The sequence below is a fragment of the Carica papaya genome, chromosome 9, assembly GCF_054855325.1.
Source record: "Carica papaya isolate Zhongbai chromosome 9, ASM5485532v1, whole genome shotgun sequence".
NCBI classification, from domain to species: Eukaryota; Viridiplantae; Streptophyta; class Magnoliopsida; order Brassicales; family Caricaceae; genus Carica; species Carica papaya.
Genome location: NC_142317.1, coordinates 21,027,336 through 21,045,794, shown reverse-complemented (window position 1 = coordinate 21,045,794; position 18,459 = coordinate 21,027,336). Strand labels below are relative to the sequence as shown.

Sequence of the window (18,459 nt, the reverse complement as noted above, 5' to 3'; positions counted from 1 at the left end):
AAGATTATAAAGAAATTATATTGTGGTGAAGAAATTAATAAAGCTGATTTTATAAAAAAAAAGTATCTTATTGTTTTCTTTCTAAATATTGCATCATAAATATAAATCATAGCATTAAAGAAAGATTGAAAGAAAAACCAAAAGCATCAAGAAAGAAAAAAAAATAGAAGTGTCATAATCTATTTTTAAACTTATGTAATCAAATATTTTAGAGTTTTAACATTATTTTTCATTCTAAAGTATGTAATCTTCAAAAGAATTATTAGAAGATTATACTTAAAAAATATCTAAATATAGAGAATTCAATGCATACTAGGAGTCAAAATTTAGAGATTTCTTTCTACATTAATCTTTAAAATTTAAAAATTAAAGAGATAGAGATCTTATTTTCATTAATTTGAACTTATGTAATCAAATATTGTAGAGTTTTAATATTATTTTCATTATGTTATCTATAAAAAATATTATTATAAGATTAGACTTAAAGAATGTCTAAATTTAGAGAATTGAATGCTTATTAGAAGTCAAAGTTTAGAGATTTCTTTTCTTCATTAGTATTTAAATTTTAAAAAATTTATTACTACTTAAGCAATTAAAGAGATAAAAATCTTCTTTTCAAAAAGTAAATATATAATTATATAATTATATTTAAGAAGATCTTATTAGTTTCTACCTTAATTATTAAGAGTAAAAATATTGATTATGCCTCAATTATCAATAACTATTTTGTAATCTCTATTTAATTTAAGGATTTTGTTGCCATCTTCAACAGTTCTAATGGTTCCTCCTTCACTTTAAAGGAGGACGTCAGGCTGCAGGAGAAGAGGGAAAGGAATAAAATTCGCAGCTATCTAAAATCACCTTATCCGACATGGATAAAGAAGGATGTTTTCTTGATTTTAGATAGGTGTAACGGTTAACCCTCATTGGCAAGGAATGTGAACACTGCACTTGGACATACTTATTTTTATTTGGTGATAGAAGTTTATTGTATTTTTTGTGTTAGAAATATAAGTTCTTACGGTACCCCGACTCCCTATGCAGGTATGGGTTGTTACAGCTCTTACCATGAATAGGAGGATCGAAGCACTCAGCTCCTCTACATGATTCACTCGATGGAACAAGAGGTTTAATGCTTAATATTTGATATATTTTTCTCTTATTAGTTTACCAATCATGTATATATCTCGATGTTGTTGATTGATTTGCATTCGATTTTTGTTAAAGCAATATGGTAGATCACTTTCTTGCAGCAGCATATGAAATGAAAGGAGATTTTGGTTGCGGTCCTAATTATTTCTATGATCTGCTTTCCACCTTCGTGGCTGAATCTGAAATCACCTTATCAAACATGGATAAAGCTTTATATTTGTATTTAATATATATCTCAATATAGATGTTAGTAGGTATTAACCATATTTGATTAATTGATGGGTTTTAGTTATTTGGTCTTCTTATCTTAATTTGCAAGGAAAAAGTATCTGATACGGATTTTCCTATGATTTGTGCACTTTACATCAAGATTAAAAGAGCTTCCTCAAGGTATATAAGTAAAACTAATCATCACAGCTCAAAACTCTTTAATTGGAAATATTTATGTGTGTTATTATTGATCTTATAATATATATTTAATAATAAAAATTCTCAAATACAATTTTTGCTAGTAAAAATTTGTACATTTTATTAGTTAAATGATATTATGATATGTATAGTCTGATTTGAACTCATACTCTTATAGATAAGGATAAAAGTACTTAGATATCTACCCAAAAGATAAATAATTATTAATTTAATTAACTATATATGTGTATACTTAATTAATTAAATAATTAGTTTAATAGTTGATATGTTTATTCTTTTACAAGAGATTATAAGTTCAAGTCAGATTGTATTTTTATGTGTGTCATCATTTGAAAGTTATTTGTATTGTTTTGTAATTACTGTATATCACTTGACTAATCTTGAGTTAAATTGTATTTTTATGTTCTTACGGTAATATTTTATTTTATATATTCTGTAAAATTTTATTTTCATTTATATCTATTTTCTTTTGGACTTTGTAAAAATTTTAACTGAATTTAAATTTGCATATTTATAATGGATGAGTTTTACTTCATTGAAAATCTGATCTATTTTGCCTACTGCATAATTATGCTATTGATAATTATAATGAATTATAACAAAATGATAGTAGTTAAAACTCTTATGTTCTATTTAAAATTTATGAGTTTAACTTCTATTAAAAATGTAGAATATTTTATATTGTATAAGTCTGTAAATTTAAATTCAATTAAAATTTTTATGAAATCTATAAGAGAAAGAGATATATATGAAAATAAATTTTATAAAATATATAAAATAGAATATTACTCCAAGAAGGATTTTTATTTTTTCCTTCATTACTAAGAATTCATGTTTGGTTGCATTCACTGCCTATGCACCTTTACAAAAAAAAATTTAAAAACAATTTTAAAAAAACTCAGTAAAAAAATATATAAATAATATGTACAATAAAAAATAAGTATGAAATTCATTTACTATATTCACTAATTGATCTGATTTATGACGTCATCAATTATGTATGAAAGTATACCCTTCCTTACTCTTTTCATCAGATGCCTTGACAAGTGTGTGTGTGTGTGTGTGTGTATATATATATATATATATATATATATATATATAAACATATAACTCATACATATGATGGTGTATGAGCAATCATATGTGGCATAAATCATGTGGCACCAATAGGCATGAAATTCATTTGTGATTGATGGTTGTGTTTACTCACTGAGTTTTGTCCTGGCGTCAATCTTCACGTCCTCTGTCAAAGGCCGGATAAACGCTTCCATGAAGCAGTGTCCTGGTATGTATGTACAACAGCATTAATTATCTGTATTTATAAAAATATATTATATGATTATACGAATCGTTAATTTATTATTATGATATTCAGCATAATTAGTATAGCAATACATGTACATACATTATGTATATGCACACGCACACATATATATATTGATAAATTGAGGAGGTTATGTATATATGTAGACACACACACCTTAAGTTTCTAACATTTCCCCTTTGCACCTTCTTGATTCTACCATATTTCTGCATAAATATATATATGTATATAGATACCATCTTCATTTTCATCTTTATTAATTAATAAAATCTTCTTGCATTTTTTGAATTTTGTGTTCCGAGTTTCGATTAATCTTGCCAATAGTTTTATGAGAACAAATATTTTTAAAAAAAAAACAAAAGTTTAATTTAATCCATTTATAATATTGTATAAACAACAAAGATAGTTTTTCTCCAAATAAATTACTTCAACTGATAAAAGGCATTACATTGACACTTTTGAGAACAGTTAATTGCTGCTAAAAATTAAACAATAGATGATAAAATTTTACAAGGGAATTTATAGTCACAAGAAGTAAAAATGCTGCAACTTAAATTTGTGGCAAATAAAGGAAGCCACGTATCCATTTCATGCACAACCTGTCCATTTCTTTATTTGAAAAAAAAAATTATTTAACTTTTATATTGACAAAAAAAATTACAAAAGAAGCTAGAAATAAAATAGTTTATCTTTATGTTCTAAAACCTAAAGAAAATTCAATCTTCTTTGTTGCAAGACACTAAAACTTCTCTCTCTCTATTAGATGCATCTCATTGCAGTCATCACCCATCACCTCTCATTATTCATTGAAGTATCGGTTTTCTTTATCAGTCGTTGAATATTTTATTTTAAACAATAAATTTACATTACTTGATTCACTCATTTATATGAGATTAAATTATTTATTTAAGTTAAATCATACTTTATTATTTGACTGAACTACAAATTTAGTCATATTTCTTTCAGTACTATATAAGTCAGCAAACAATGTAAGTCAGTACAATAACATCCAATACAACATTTAATTTTTCTTTTTTAAAAAACATCATGGATAAAACCATTCTACTTAAGCAAGTGAACAAAAGTTTAAGACTCATGAACAACTATATATCTTTTAGAAGTCCTTACTACATCTCTAACTATGTTATATACTATTTGATTACACTTTTACATCCAATTAAGAAGAAAAGAAACAAAATGTGGAATGAAAGTTAATTTTAAATCCAACTAAAAATTAAAAAATAAATGACACAATTTTAGCGGGTGATAAACGTTGTCACTAAAAGTCAAAATGTCGCTAACTAAATATACAACAAATAAAGGAAGCAACTTGTCCATTTCATGCACAACCTGTCCATTTCTTTACTTGAAAAAAAAATTATTTAACTTTTATATCAGCAAAAAGAAATACATAAGAAGCTGGAAATAAAATAGTTCATCTTTATGTACTCAACCCTAAAGAAAATTTGATCTCCTCTACTATAAGACATCAAAGCTTCTATCTTTGTATTAGTTGCATCTCAGTGCAACATTACTTTTTTAAGAAAAATCATCATCCATTAATAGTAAAAACCATTTTGCTCAAGCAAGTTAACAAAAAACTTAGGCTCATGAATAAATATATATCTTTCAATAGTCCTTACTACATCTTTAGCTAAGTTATGTACTATTTGATTAAACTATTAAATCTAACTAAGAAGAAAAGAAGCAAAATATGCAATGAAAGATTAAACATCCTCAAATAATAACTCAAACTTTAGAAAATATTCAGCAAGTATAAAATTTGTACCTGGTACCTTTCAAAATTGTCCTATTACAACTAGAAATTAGAAAACATGTAATATAATTTTAGTGGTTGATTCAGACTATCACAAAAGTTGAAATGTTGCTAGGTAATATGTGACAAATAGAGGAACTCATGTGTCCATTTCGTGCCCACCCTATCTATTTCTTTACTTGAAAAAAAAAAGTTATTTAACTTTTGTATCAATAAAAAGGAGTATCAAAAATAAAATAAGATAAAATAGTTCATCTTTGTCTTAAAACCTAAAAAAACTGTAATCTACTTTGTTGCAAGATACCAAAGCTTTTATTTTTGTGTTAATTGCATTTCATTGTAGTCACCATCAATCGCCTCTCATTATTCATTAAAGTGTCAATTTTTATAATTAGTCATCAAATACTATATTTTAAACAATAAATATACATAATTCGATTCACTTATTTATTATAATATTAAATAATTCATTTAAATTCGGTTCTATTTTATTATTTGATTGAACTATAAATTTAGTAATATCTATTTTTAATACTGAATCAACTTATATAATGGAAATCAATACAATAGCATCCAATATAACATTATTTCATTTAAGATAAAATCATTATTCATTAACAATAAAAACCATCATGCTCAAGTAAGTGAAGCAAAAACTGAGGAGATTCATGAACAATTATCTATCTTTCAGAAGTCCTTACTCATCTCTAACTAAGCCATGTATTATTCTTATTATACTTTTGAATCCAACTAAGAAAGGAAACAAAATGCAAAATGAAGACTTAAACATCCTCAAGTAATAACCTAAACTCAGAGAAATATTCATTAACAATAAAAACCATCATGCTCAAGTAAGTGAAGCAAAAACTGAGGAGATTCATGAACAATTATCTATCTTTCAGAAGTCCTTACTCATCTCTAACTAAGCCATGTATTATTCTTATTATACTTTTGAATCCAACTAAGAAAGGAAACAAAATGCAAAATGAAGACTTAAACATCCTCAAGTAATAACCTAAACTCAGAGAAATATTCATCAAGTATAAAATTTGTACTTGGTACAAAATTTTCCATACAACTAAGGAAAACAAAATCTATACTGGATTAAATTTTATGATAAAAAATTTGCATCTTAGTGCAACATAACATTAAGGGAAAAAAAAGACTAAAACCTTAAGATTTAGATGTTCACTACAGTTTTAGAGCTTTATTAAGACCTAATACATGCTCGAAACCTTATAATTGTCTTAAGATAGGTCTAGAATGCGGGAACAATTTTAAAACCCTACACAACCTTTTGGCAAAGCTATCTTGTAACCTCATAGGCATCTCAAAATAGCTCTAGAAGCCAAAAGTTTTCTTATCCTCAACTATCCTTGAACCTTAGCATTGTTTATCCTAAATTAGGTAAACAGTCCTGATGAACTACACAAGGATTCATGAGTTTCCCTACTTATATAATCAGGACCTTGATGCAATACATTTTGGTTTTATCCAAGTAATACCTTAAAAAGAGTATTACTACCTCTTATACCACATATTAGAGAAATTAATATTACTTTTAGACAGTTAAGTAAAGACATTAATTAAGAACAATTGAAAATGCTATATTGTCTGTTAGACAAAATCATCCAGTAAATCCTTCATTATATATTTTTATAAATATTGAACCTTTCAACATGAATTTCATTAAAATTTCTTGTCCCAATGTATAAATTAATTAAATCTCACTTCTATTTAGTTATTAAAATTAGATATACTAAAAAAAATATCGTGTAAATTAAAACTCTATTAAACTCTCAATAGTACTATCAAATGCAATAAAATCCCTACTAGATACAATAAAATACTATCAAAGGCAAATGGTGATTTTATACATCTCAAAAGTGCCCAATTATGCCCATAAAAAAATTTATGTCATTTGATTGCCTTTGCACCCATTGTGGACCCCATTTGCCTTGTGGGGTCCTTGTTTAATAATCGTGTGATCAAATCCTTTGTCGGCTTCAAAACCATGGTTTCTTTTTCAAAACTAAAGTGCTCGAGCCTCAATATTCACTAAGGGCAACTCCTAGTCAACTCCCTTATATGGTGTCATCCCATATAATATTTCAAATATGAATATCCCTAGTGTCCACTAATCAACTGTGTTTCCATGTCCTTCACCAGACAAAATTTTTCGTGCTAAGTACTCGTGGGTCCCAACAAAAGACATTGATTAGACATTGATTGGCTCTGTGATGATTTCAATAGTCGTGTGATGTGTTTACTTTTTTCTATTTATGTTGACTAGGGTGTAAGAAAAAGGCTACTGCAGGTCTGATATAATTGGGTAGAATGCATGATGAGTTAGAAAAGTTTGTGATTGATGATGCATTTTGATCAGAAATTATATGGATCGTTGATGTTGAATTATCGTCTTTTCTTGAGAGATAGAAGTCAGTCAACGAAATGTGGCCGTCAAATCTTACTAACACGTTTTTGAGCTTCAAACCACGGTAAACTATCCCCATCATGTGTAGGTATTCTAAGCCCACTATGATTTCAAATGCATAAAACCTGTGCAAAAAGGAGAAGGTCACAAATCTTTTTATAAAAAAAAAAATAGATGAATAAATTTAAATAAATTCAAAATATATAAAATTGAGTTTGATAAGTTATACGAATAGCTTGTTGAAAATTTTAATACTTTATTCTATTTAATATATTTAAGAATATGTTTAATATATTATTGAAATATAATTCTCTTCTTATATTACCCGAATTAGTAAAAATATATAATATATTTAATTTATTAATATATAAACAGGTTCATGAAGTTGTAAACCAAATTCTTCCATATTTGAATTTGGCTCTTATACTTTAACATTTTGGGACCATATTAAAATATGAAAAGAAGATTTTATTAATTAATAAAAATAAAAATGAAGATTGTATCTATATATACATATATATATTTATGCAGAAATATGATAGAATTAAGAAGATGCAAAGGGGAAAGGTTAGAAACTTCAAAGAAGATACTTATAATTGAGAATTATATAATATATATAATGTGTGTGTCTCTCTCTATATATATATATAACCTTCTCAACTTATCAATATATATGTGTGTGTGCGTGGGTATATAGATAATGTATGTACGTATATCACGATACTAATTGTGTTGAATATCATAATAATAAATTAACGATTCGTCCAGTCATATAATATATTTTTATAGATACAGATAATTAATGTTGTTGTACGTACTTACTGGGCAACAGCTTCATTGAAGCGTTTATCCGGCTGCCTTTAACGAAGGATGTGAAAATCCCCGCCGAGATAGAACTCAGTGAGTAAACACGACCACCAATCACAAATGAATTTCATACTTATTGGTGCCACATATGATTGGTCATACACCATCGTATATATGAATTTTATGTTTATATATATATATATACACACGTGTGAAGGCATCTGATGAAAAGAGTAAGGAAGGGTAAACTTCCAAACATAATTAACGACGTCATAAATCAAATCACTTAGTGAATATAGTAAATGAATTTCATACTTATTTTTTATTGTACATATTATTAATATATTTATTCACTGAGTTTTCTCAAAAAAGTTTTTAATTTTTTTTTTAAAAGGGTGCATAGGCAGTGAATGCAACCAAACATGAATTCTCACTAATGAAGGAAAAAATAAAAATCCTTCTTGACAAAATATTCTATTTTATATATTTTATATTTCATACACATCTTTTTCTCTTATAGATTTCCTAAAAATTTTAATCGAATTTAAATTTACAGACTTATATAGTATAAAACATTCTACTTTTTAATAAAATTTATACTTATAAATTTTAAATAGAACATAAGAGTTTTAACTACTATCATATTGTTATAATTCATTATAATTATTAATACCTATAATTATTCAGTCATCAAAATAGATTTTCGATGAAGAAAAAATCATGTTGTATAAGTAAACAAATTTAAATTCAATTAAAATTTTCACAAAATCCATAAGAAAAAAGATATACATGAAAATAAAACTTTACAGAATATATAAAATAAAATATTACCTTAACAAGGAATTTCATTTTTTCCTTTCACTGGTGAGAATTCTGCTTGATTACATCTAATGCTTTCATGCTCTTTTTTATTCAAAAAAAGAAATTTAAAAAAAATAAAAAAACTCAGTAAAGAGATATATTAGTAATATTTGCAATAAAAAAATAAGTATAAAATTCATTTACCGCATGAATGTATAAAGAACGTTAATTGATTTATAACATCAATTGTATAAAAAGGCTTACCTTTCCTTACTCTTTTTATTAAATGCCTTGAGAATTCCTTACATTTCAATGCCATTTGACAAGAGCAAATGTTGCAATTAATATCAATTAATTATTTGTTTAAAAATAAAAATTTGGTATATCTATTAATTAAGTGATATGCATCAATCATAACATAATACAAATAATCTCCAAATAAGAATACATACAAAAATATAGTTTTATTCCAGATTAGTCATGTGATATACACTAGTTATAATACCATATAAATAACTTTTAAATGATGACACAAATAAAAATACAATCTGGCTTGAACTTATAATCTATTTTAAAAGAAGAAACACATCAACTATTAAATTAATTATGTAACACCTAAATTATTTTTTTTGTATTATTTTTATTTTTATTTTTATTTTTTTTGTATTTGAATTTTTTAGATTTTAATTTAATTTAATTTAATTTAATTTAATGAAAATAAAAATAATAATAATGATAAAATTGGGTAAAATTATTATTTGGATTTAATTGAAATTGATTTTGGAAAAAAATGGTGAAAATTTGGATTCTGGGGGTGTTTTTGAAAAGAAAATCGAAAATCGGGGGTCAAAACGCAATTTGAAAAAGTTGTGCCACGTCAGCAGCCCGGTCAACAGCCCCGGCAAACCAGGACACGCCGCGTGGCAAGAAAACGTTGACACGAGATGGGCCACGTGGGTGATTCGCGTGCGCGTGATCAGACAGCCCAGATCGCATCGCGATGGACGGCCCAGATTTAATCCCAAATAAATCACGATCGGATAGTTCAGATTTAATCTTGATGGCCGGTTGAGATTAAAAGGCAAAAGGTATAAATAACCCCACCCACACCTGACCACAAAACCCTAGCCGCCAATGCTGCGCCGGAGGAGCCGGCCGCCGCCACCTGCCGCCGCACCGGAGAATTTTTCGACCGCCAATCGAGGTAAATTTTCTCACCCTGGCTCGTTTTTCAATGTTGAATCCGTCTATGGCCAAACCGGAGCCAAACCACTGGCCAATCGGCCGAAAAACTTCGCCGAAGTTCGGCGGTGTCGCCGCGGCTTCCCTCTATTTTTGCCTCCGATGAGGCCCTTCCCGGCCTCCGTTCGATGCAAATTTTATACCACTGTGATCACCGTTCTTTTCTCTACAGGTTGATCGGAGCCAAACATCAAAACGCAACTCACACCGGTGGAGCCGCCCCACCTGAGAGCACCGTCGTCGGTAAGTCTCAGTTTTTCGTGATTTTTTGGCCCACTGAGGGCCCTAGGGTTGTTTTATCGCAGGGACCAATGCAAGTTTGGATGAATTCGGCCGAAAATGACCAATCCGAGGTGGATCACCACCGTCGAAGCACGGCGGAGCTGTCGTGCCGAAATTTTAGTATTGGCCGAAAGGGGCCCTAGGTCTGATTTGGGATTTTTTGGGACAAGTGCAGGTACCGGTAGTGCGTTTCAGTTTTCCAAGAAAAAATTCAGGAAAATTAGGGACAGCCCGTAGGCACACTATAGAGCCGATTTCAGACCCCGAAATAAGTAAGGATTTTTCAACCTATTTCCTATCACGGTATTAAAGCTTAATAAATAATTAAACGATATTTTGTGACTTTATAGATGTATAATAGATTGAGGTTGCCAATGGAGCCCGAATCTGATACATTGTTGGTCAGTTATTGTTTGATCTATTTTTCAGTATTAAATGCAGTATAATGTTTGATGTATTTATTTTATGGTCTCAAATGCATGAATCATGGTTTCTTTTATTATGGTTTGTATTATGGTGAACCCGATACTATGTTGTCTTGTTTGGTGTAAATTACTGGTTTACATATTTGTGTATGATTGGATGATTGAGACCAAGAAAAAGGGCAAAAAGGTTATGTGAATTGATAAGTGGATAATGTGGACAGCCTAACCAGATATCCTGGGAGATGGTGGACGGACCGGGTCCCTAGGGAACCCTATCGGGCTGCTCTGCCACAGTACCACCTGGCACCACTGCCGCAGTATAACCCGGTGCCCCAGCCACGGTACTACCCGGCACCGCCACAGTACAGTCCAGTGCCCCCATCATATCAGCAAGTGCCACCATAGGACCCCCCAATCTATCCCCAGCCGGGTCCAGTCCCTCTTCCACGGGACTCCGCTCCTTCCTTGATCGACCCAGGCTACATAGAGAGGTACAGGAGACTGAACCCCTCCACCTTTGCAGGGAGATCCTCTTTTGAAGAGGCCTAGTACTGGCTGGCAGAGACTGAGAGAGCTTTCAGGACCTTGGGAGTAATTCCTGAGCAAAGAGCTACCCTTGCTTCCTACATGCTGGTAGGGGAAGCAGGACATTGGTGGGAGCTCAAGCCAACCACCCTGCCTACACCAGTCACTTGGGAGCAGTTCTTAGCGGCCTTCCATGCGGAGTATCTCCCTGAGCACATCTGACACCTAAAGGAAATGGAGTTTGTTCAACTGGTTCAGGGAAACATGACAGTATCGGAATATGCTCGTAAGTTCCTAGAGCTGGGCCGATACTCCCCGGAGACATTGATGGATGAGGGTCGAAAGGCCAAGAGATTCTAGTGGGGTCTCCGCCCAGAGATCAGGCAACACTTGTTGGTACTGGAGCTCAAGACATATTCAGTAGTCCTAGCAAAGGCACAGATCGTGGAAATGAGCTTCAACACCCGTCCTCAGCCAGGAGGGAGTTCCCGACCCTCAGCTCCGTTCCACAGGCTAGCCAAATAAAAGGCTAAGACTAGCCATCCAGGCCCCTCCTCAGGCTCCAGGGGCAGCACGTGGGAAGATCTATCAGCACTGCGGCAGAGATCACGAGGACCGACCCTACTACCGCCTCAACAACACCTGTCGCATATGTGGCAGTGCCCAGCATTATGCAAGAGAATGCCCGAGGAACCAGAATCAAGGAAGGCCTCCTATCCAGGGCAGAGCTTACAACCTTACCCAGCAGGATGCCGACGTCGACCCGGATGTGGTACAGGGTATGTATATTATCTGTGACCATATGGTTCATGTTTTATTTGACACTGGTGCATCGCACTCTTTTGTTTCACATGCTTTTGCTTCCAAAATTAATGTATCACCTGATAAACTTGATTCATCGTTATTTGTGTCTACTACCGGAGGTGAAACACTACTAGGGGAAGTTATCCACAGGGCTTGTGCCGTGGAGATAGTAAATAGAAAACTGAGTGTAGACTTGATAGGGTTAGACACGGGGGATTTTGATGTAATCTTAGGAATAGATTGGCTAGCGGCGTATCACGCCACCATAGATTGCTTTAACAAGAAAGTTGTATTTAATCCTCCTAACGAGGAGCCATTTATAAATTAATAAAATCATTCAGTACTTATTCCTTGATGGCAAGTTTCCTTAACTTCTAGTGCCTTAATCTTGCTGTTTTCTCTAACTAGGCAAGCCTAAGAAGGAAATTTGTATTCAAGAGATTCTGGTAGTCCGAGACTGCCCAGATGTGTTTCCAGACGAACTGTCCGGTCTGCCAGTGGACAGAGAAGTCGAGTTCACTATAGACCTACAGCCATGTACCCAGCCCATTTCGGTTGCTCCTTACCGCATGAGCCGCATTGAGATGGAAGAGCTGAGAAAACAGATCACTGAATTGCAAGACAGTGGTTTTATTATACACGGTGTGTCTCCTTGGGGTGCCGAAGTCACTTTGGCAAGGAAGGGAGATGGAACGTTGAGACTGTGCATTGATTACAGAGGATTGAACAAGGTTACGATCAAGAACAAATATCCCCTTCCCAGAATCGATGACCTCTTCGATCAGCTGTAGGGTGCACAAGTCTTCTCTAAAATAGACCTGCGATCAGGTTACCATCAGGTGAAGATAAGAACAGAAGACATCCCCAAGACGCCCTTCCGAACCAGGTACGGACACTATGAGTTCCTGGTCATGCCACTTGGGCTAACCAATGCCCCGGCAATCTTTATGGATCTAATGAACAGGGTCTTCAAAGACTTCTTGGATCAATTCGTTATCGTGTTCATTGATGACATCTTAGTCTACTCAAAAACAGAGAAGAACATGCTCACCATCTTGCCCAAGTTTTGCATGTCCTCAGAAATAAGAAGTTATATGCCAAGTTGAGTAAGTGTGGATTCTGGCTTGAGCAGACCGCCTTCCTAGGATACATCATATCGAAGGAAGGGGTATCAGTGAATCCCGAAAAGGTTGAAGCGGTACTTGGCTGGGAGAAGCTGACATCAGTTAAGGAAATTTGCAGCTTCCTGGGAATGGCAGGTTATTACCGCAGATTCGTTGAAGGATTCTCCAGTCTAGCAGCTCCTCTAACCCGACTCACAAAGAAGAATGCCAAATTTGAGGGGAATGAGGACTGCGAAAGAAGTTTTTCAGAATTGAATAAGCGGCTGACTACTGCACCCGTGCTGGCCTTACCGAGAAGATCGGGAGGATATACAGTTTATAGTGATGCCTCCTATCTAGGCCTGGGTTGTGTCCTGATGCAGCATGGAAAGGTTATAGCATATAGGTCCAGACAGTTAAAGAATCATGAGAAGAACTATCCCACCCATGACTTGGAGCTTGCCGTAATCATACACGCCTTGAAAACCTGGCGCCATTATTTGTACGGAGAGACCTTTCAGATCTATACCGATCATAAGAGTTTGAAACACATATTCACTCAGAAGGATCTCAACATGCATCAGAGAAGGTGGATGGAACTCCTTAAGGACTATGATTGTGATATTTTATACCATCCGAGTAAAGGCAACGTGGTAGTAGATGCTCTCAGCAGGAAAAGTGCAGGTATCTTAGCCCATTTGATGGTTTTAGAATACAGACCAATTGGGGCCACGCAACAAGTTCGACTTCAGGATCTGAAGAGAGTCACATGTTTGGGCCGCCTGACAGTCCAGCCCGAGTTGATGCAGAAAATAAGGGAAGCCCAGTCAGTCGACCCCGCCATAGTAGCCCGCAAGAAGGATGCAGAACAGGGAGTGAGCTCAGAATTCTGAATCTCTGCCGATGGATTACTTCGTTTCCAAGACAGGGTGTGTGTTCTAGATAACAGTGAGTTAAAAAGAGACATCATGATGGAGTCCCATAGCTCGAAGTTTGCCATGCATCCAGGAAGAACCAAAATGTACCAAAACATGCGACCCCAGTTTTGGTGGAATGGGATAAAGAGAGACATAGCCGACTTTATATCTAAATGCTTGGTATGTCAGCAGGTTAAGGTAGAGCATCAGCACCCAGGTGGGTTACTTCAGCCCTTACCGATCCCAGAGTGGAAGTGGGAACATATCATCATGGACTTCGTATCGGGGCTACCCAAGGCATGTTCAAGACATGATGCCATATGGGTAATGTTTGACCAACTTACCAAGTCTTCCCACTTCCTAGCCATTAGGATGACCGATTCCTTGGACAAGTTGGCAAGGATGTATATCCGAGAGATAGTCAGATTGTATGGAGTTCCAGTGACAGTGGTATCCGACAGGGATCCCAGGTTCACTTCTCGATTTTGGAGTAGCTTTCAGCAAGCTATGGGAACAAAGCTGTCTCTTAGTACTGCCTTCCATCCCTATACTGATGGACAATTAGAAAGGACAATTCGTACACTTGAGGATATGCTCCGAGCTTGTGTCCTGGACTCTGGGGGCCATTGAGATGACCATCTACCCCTGATAGAGTTTGCCTACAACAACAGCTACCAAGCAAGCATCGGCATGGCTCCATATGAGGCGTTATATGGGCGCTCGTGCAGATCACCGATTTGTTGGGAGGAAGTGGGGGATAGAAGATTGTTCGGCCCAGAGTTGGTAAAGGAGACTACATCTAAAATAGTTAAAATCAGAAAGAACATTCAGACAGCTCAGAGTAGGTAAAAGAGTTATGTAGATACCTGGAGGAGAGAGCTAGCGTTTGAGAAAGGCGACCGGGTGTTTCTTAAGGTCACTCCTTTCAAGGGAATTAGTAGGTTCGGCAGGAGGAGAAAATTAAACCCCCGATTTATCGGACCTTTTGAAATCTTATACAGGATTGGTACTGCTGCCTACAGACTAACACTGCCTCCAGAGCTCTCCAGAGTTCACGTGTTCCACGTATCCATGCTACGTAAGTACAAGTCGGACCCTTCTCATGTCTTGGCTCATGAACCGCTTCCACTCCAAGAGGACTTGTCTTATGAAGAAGTACCAATCAGTATCACGGACCGAAAGAGCAAGATACTTCGCAACCGGGAAATATCATTTGTAAAGGTCGTGTGGCAGAACCACACGCCCAGGGAGGCTACCTGGGAGCTAGAATCAGATTTTAGAGATCAGTATCCCCATTTGTTCGACCAAGAGTGAGAGACAAATTTGGGGGACCAAATTTCCTTAAGGGGGGGGGGGAGAAATGTAACACCCAAATTATTTTTTTTGTATTATTTTTATTTTTATTTTTTTTGTATTTGAATTTTTTAGATTTTAATTTAATTTAATAAAAATAAAAATAATAATAATGATAAAATTGGGTAAAATTATTATTTGGATTTAATTGAAATTGATTTTGGGAAAAAGGGATGAAAATTTAGATTCTGGGGGTGTTTTTGAAAAGAAAATTGGAAACCACGGGTCAAAATGCAATTTAAAAAAGTTGTGCCATGTCAGCAGCCACGTCAGCAACCCGGTCAGCAGCCTCAGCCAACCAGGACACGCCGCGTGGCAAAAAAATGCTGACACAGGACAGGCCACGTAGGCGATCCGCGTGCGCGCTATCGGACTGCCCAGATCCGTTCCTGCGCGCACGGACGGCCCAGATCAAATGTGCGCACGGACGGCCCAGCTTTCACGCGTACGGACGGCCCAGATTCAATCAGGTACGGACAACCCAGATCGCATTGCGATGGACGGCCCAGATTTAATCCCAAATAAATCGCGATCGGACGGTCCAAATTTAATCTTGATGGACAGTTGAGATTAAAAGGCAAGGGTATAAATAACCCCACCCACACCTGACCACAAAACCTTAGCCGCTAGTGCCTCGCCGGAGAAGAAAAACCAGACGCCGGAGGAGCCGATCGCCACCACCTGCCGCTGCACCAAAGAATTTTCTGACCGCCAATTGAGGTAAAGTTTCTCCCCCTGGTTCATTTTTCGATGCTGAATCCGCCTATGGCCAAACTAGAGCCAAACCACTGGCCAATTGGCCGAAAAACCCCGCCGAAGTCTGGCGGTGCAGCCGCGGCTTCCCTCTATTTTTGCCTCCGATGAGTCCCTTCCTGACCTCCGTTCGATGGAAATTTTATACCACTGTGATCAACGTTATTTTTTCTACATGTTGATCGGAGCCAAACATCAAAATGCGACTCACGCCGGGGGAGCCGCCGCACCCGAGAGCACCGCCGCCGGTAAGTCTCAGTTTTTCGTAATTTTTTGGCCCACCGAGGGCCTTAGGGTTGTTTTATCGCAGGGACCAATGCAAGTTTGGCCGAATTCGGCCGAAAATGGCCAACCCGAGGCGAATCGCCGTTGCTGCCGGAGCACAGCGAAGATACCGTGCCGGAATTCTGATATTGGCCAAAAAGGGCCCTAGGTCTGATTTGGAATTTTTTGGGACACGTGCAAGTACCAGTAGTGCGTTTCAGTTTTTCGAGAAAAAATTCAGGAAAATTAGGGACAGCCCGTAGGCACACTGTAGAGCCAATTTTAGACCCCGAAACAAGTAAGGATTTCTCACCCTATTTTCTATCACAGTATTAAAGCTTAATAAATAATTAAACAGTATTTTGTGACTTTATAGATGTATAATAGATTGAGGTTGCCAATGGAGCCCGAATCTGATACATTGTTGGTCAGTTGTTGTTTGATCTATTTTTCAGTATTAAATGCAGTATGATGTTTGACGTATTTATTTTATGGTCTCGAATCCATGAATCATAGTTTCTTTTATTATGGTTTGTATTATGGTAAACCCGATACTGTGTTGTCTTGTTTGGTGTAAATTACTGGTTTACATGTTTGTGTATGATTGGATGATTGAGACCAAGGAAAAGGGCAAAAAAGTTATGTGAATTGATAAGTGGATAATATGGACAGGCTGACTAGATATCCTCGGAGATGGTGGACGGATCGGGTCCATAGGGAACCCTACTGGGAACGTGGTCTCTCATACCGGACGGGGTATGGATATCTTATGTGTTTTGGCGCCCATACCGGACGGGGTATGGGGTCGGCCCTGGAATCAGGTTATTAATGTTAATGGTTCACGTGTAGCGGGGACCCCCTATGGATCCCCATGGATACTAGTAGGCTGGTAAAAGAGAAAATTTATTGTCTGATTATTGAAGTGCAAAAGTAGGACATGTGTTCTATTACAAAGTCGATATGATTTTATGATGATTATCATGTTATTGTTTTCATAGGTTATTTTCATGAATCTCACCGAGGTAAGTGGACAGTAAAGGTTTTTACGTTAATAAATTAGTTTGTTATAAATTTGGCTCCATTGGTCGTTTTTGTTTTCTACCGACCTTTACTTCTGTGACAGTGAGATAGTGTGATGTCTTTACTGGGCTAGTGTAGCTCATTCCTTAACCATTTCAGATCAGGAAGACATGGTTCCCGAGCCCGTTCCGCAGGAAGACAGCGAGTTAAACGCTTAAGGACCTTATAGCTCTATTTATAGTTTTTATCTCGAGTATCTCTTTTAAATTAGCTTATTCTTTCATGTTTTGAGTACGTTTTTGGTTATTGTGTAAGGGATATTAATTAAAATTTTTATTACGCTTCTGTATTTAAGATTATGAATACATACATCTTCATTTAAATTCTGGGGCCATTACAAATTAAGTATACACATATATATTTAATTAAATTAATTATTATTTATCTATAGGATAGATATCTAAGTACTTTTATTCTTACCTATAAGAGTATGAGTTAAAATTAGACTATATATGTGACATCCCGAGTGCTAATCAAGGCAAATGGGTGTAAGACACAGAAACAGAAGAACGAGTGCATGATAAAAGTTTAAGCAGCAAAACTAATTAACATAAATGTCTTACTAATATTTATGAGTTCCAATTACATACATATAATTATGGCTAGAAGTGGCTACAATTACAAAATCAAAACACAAAAAATGCCATTTATTTCACTATATTATTGGACTCATCGGAGTGCGAGATCAATCATGCACTCAAGTTTTCTGGATCCACGGGTTCCTCATAAACTTCCAAGGTTAGGTCAGCTTGCAGTTCCTCATTTTCTTCCTCATCTGGGGTACATGTAAAAAATGAGTTTCATATATTCAGTAAGAAAAATAATATTTAAATAATATTGTAAGTTTTCAAATGAGAATTATTTTAACAAATATACCTACTATTTGGCTACTTCGTAGACCTATCTTATATTATGAAAATAATTTATTTATTAAGAAACAGTGCGTTAATATAATCAAACAAATGTATATCATGCCAGATAATAGAG

General features: G+C 34.9%; 1 pseudogene; it reads right to left on the bottom strand.

Moving 5' to 3' along the window:
- Positions 1-2,783: 2,783 nt before the first annotated feature.
- On the bottom strand, positions 2,784-8,090 carry LOC110808019 (serine/threonine-protein kinase D6PKL1 pseudogene; annotated as a pseudogene).
- Positions 8,091-18,459: the final 10,369 nt, after the last annotated feature.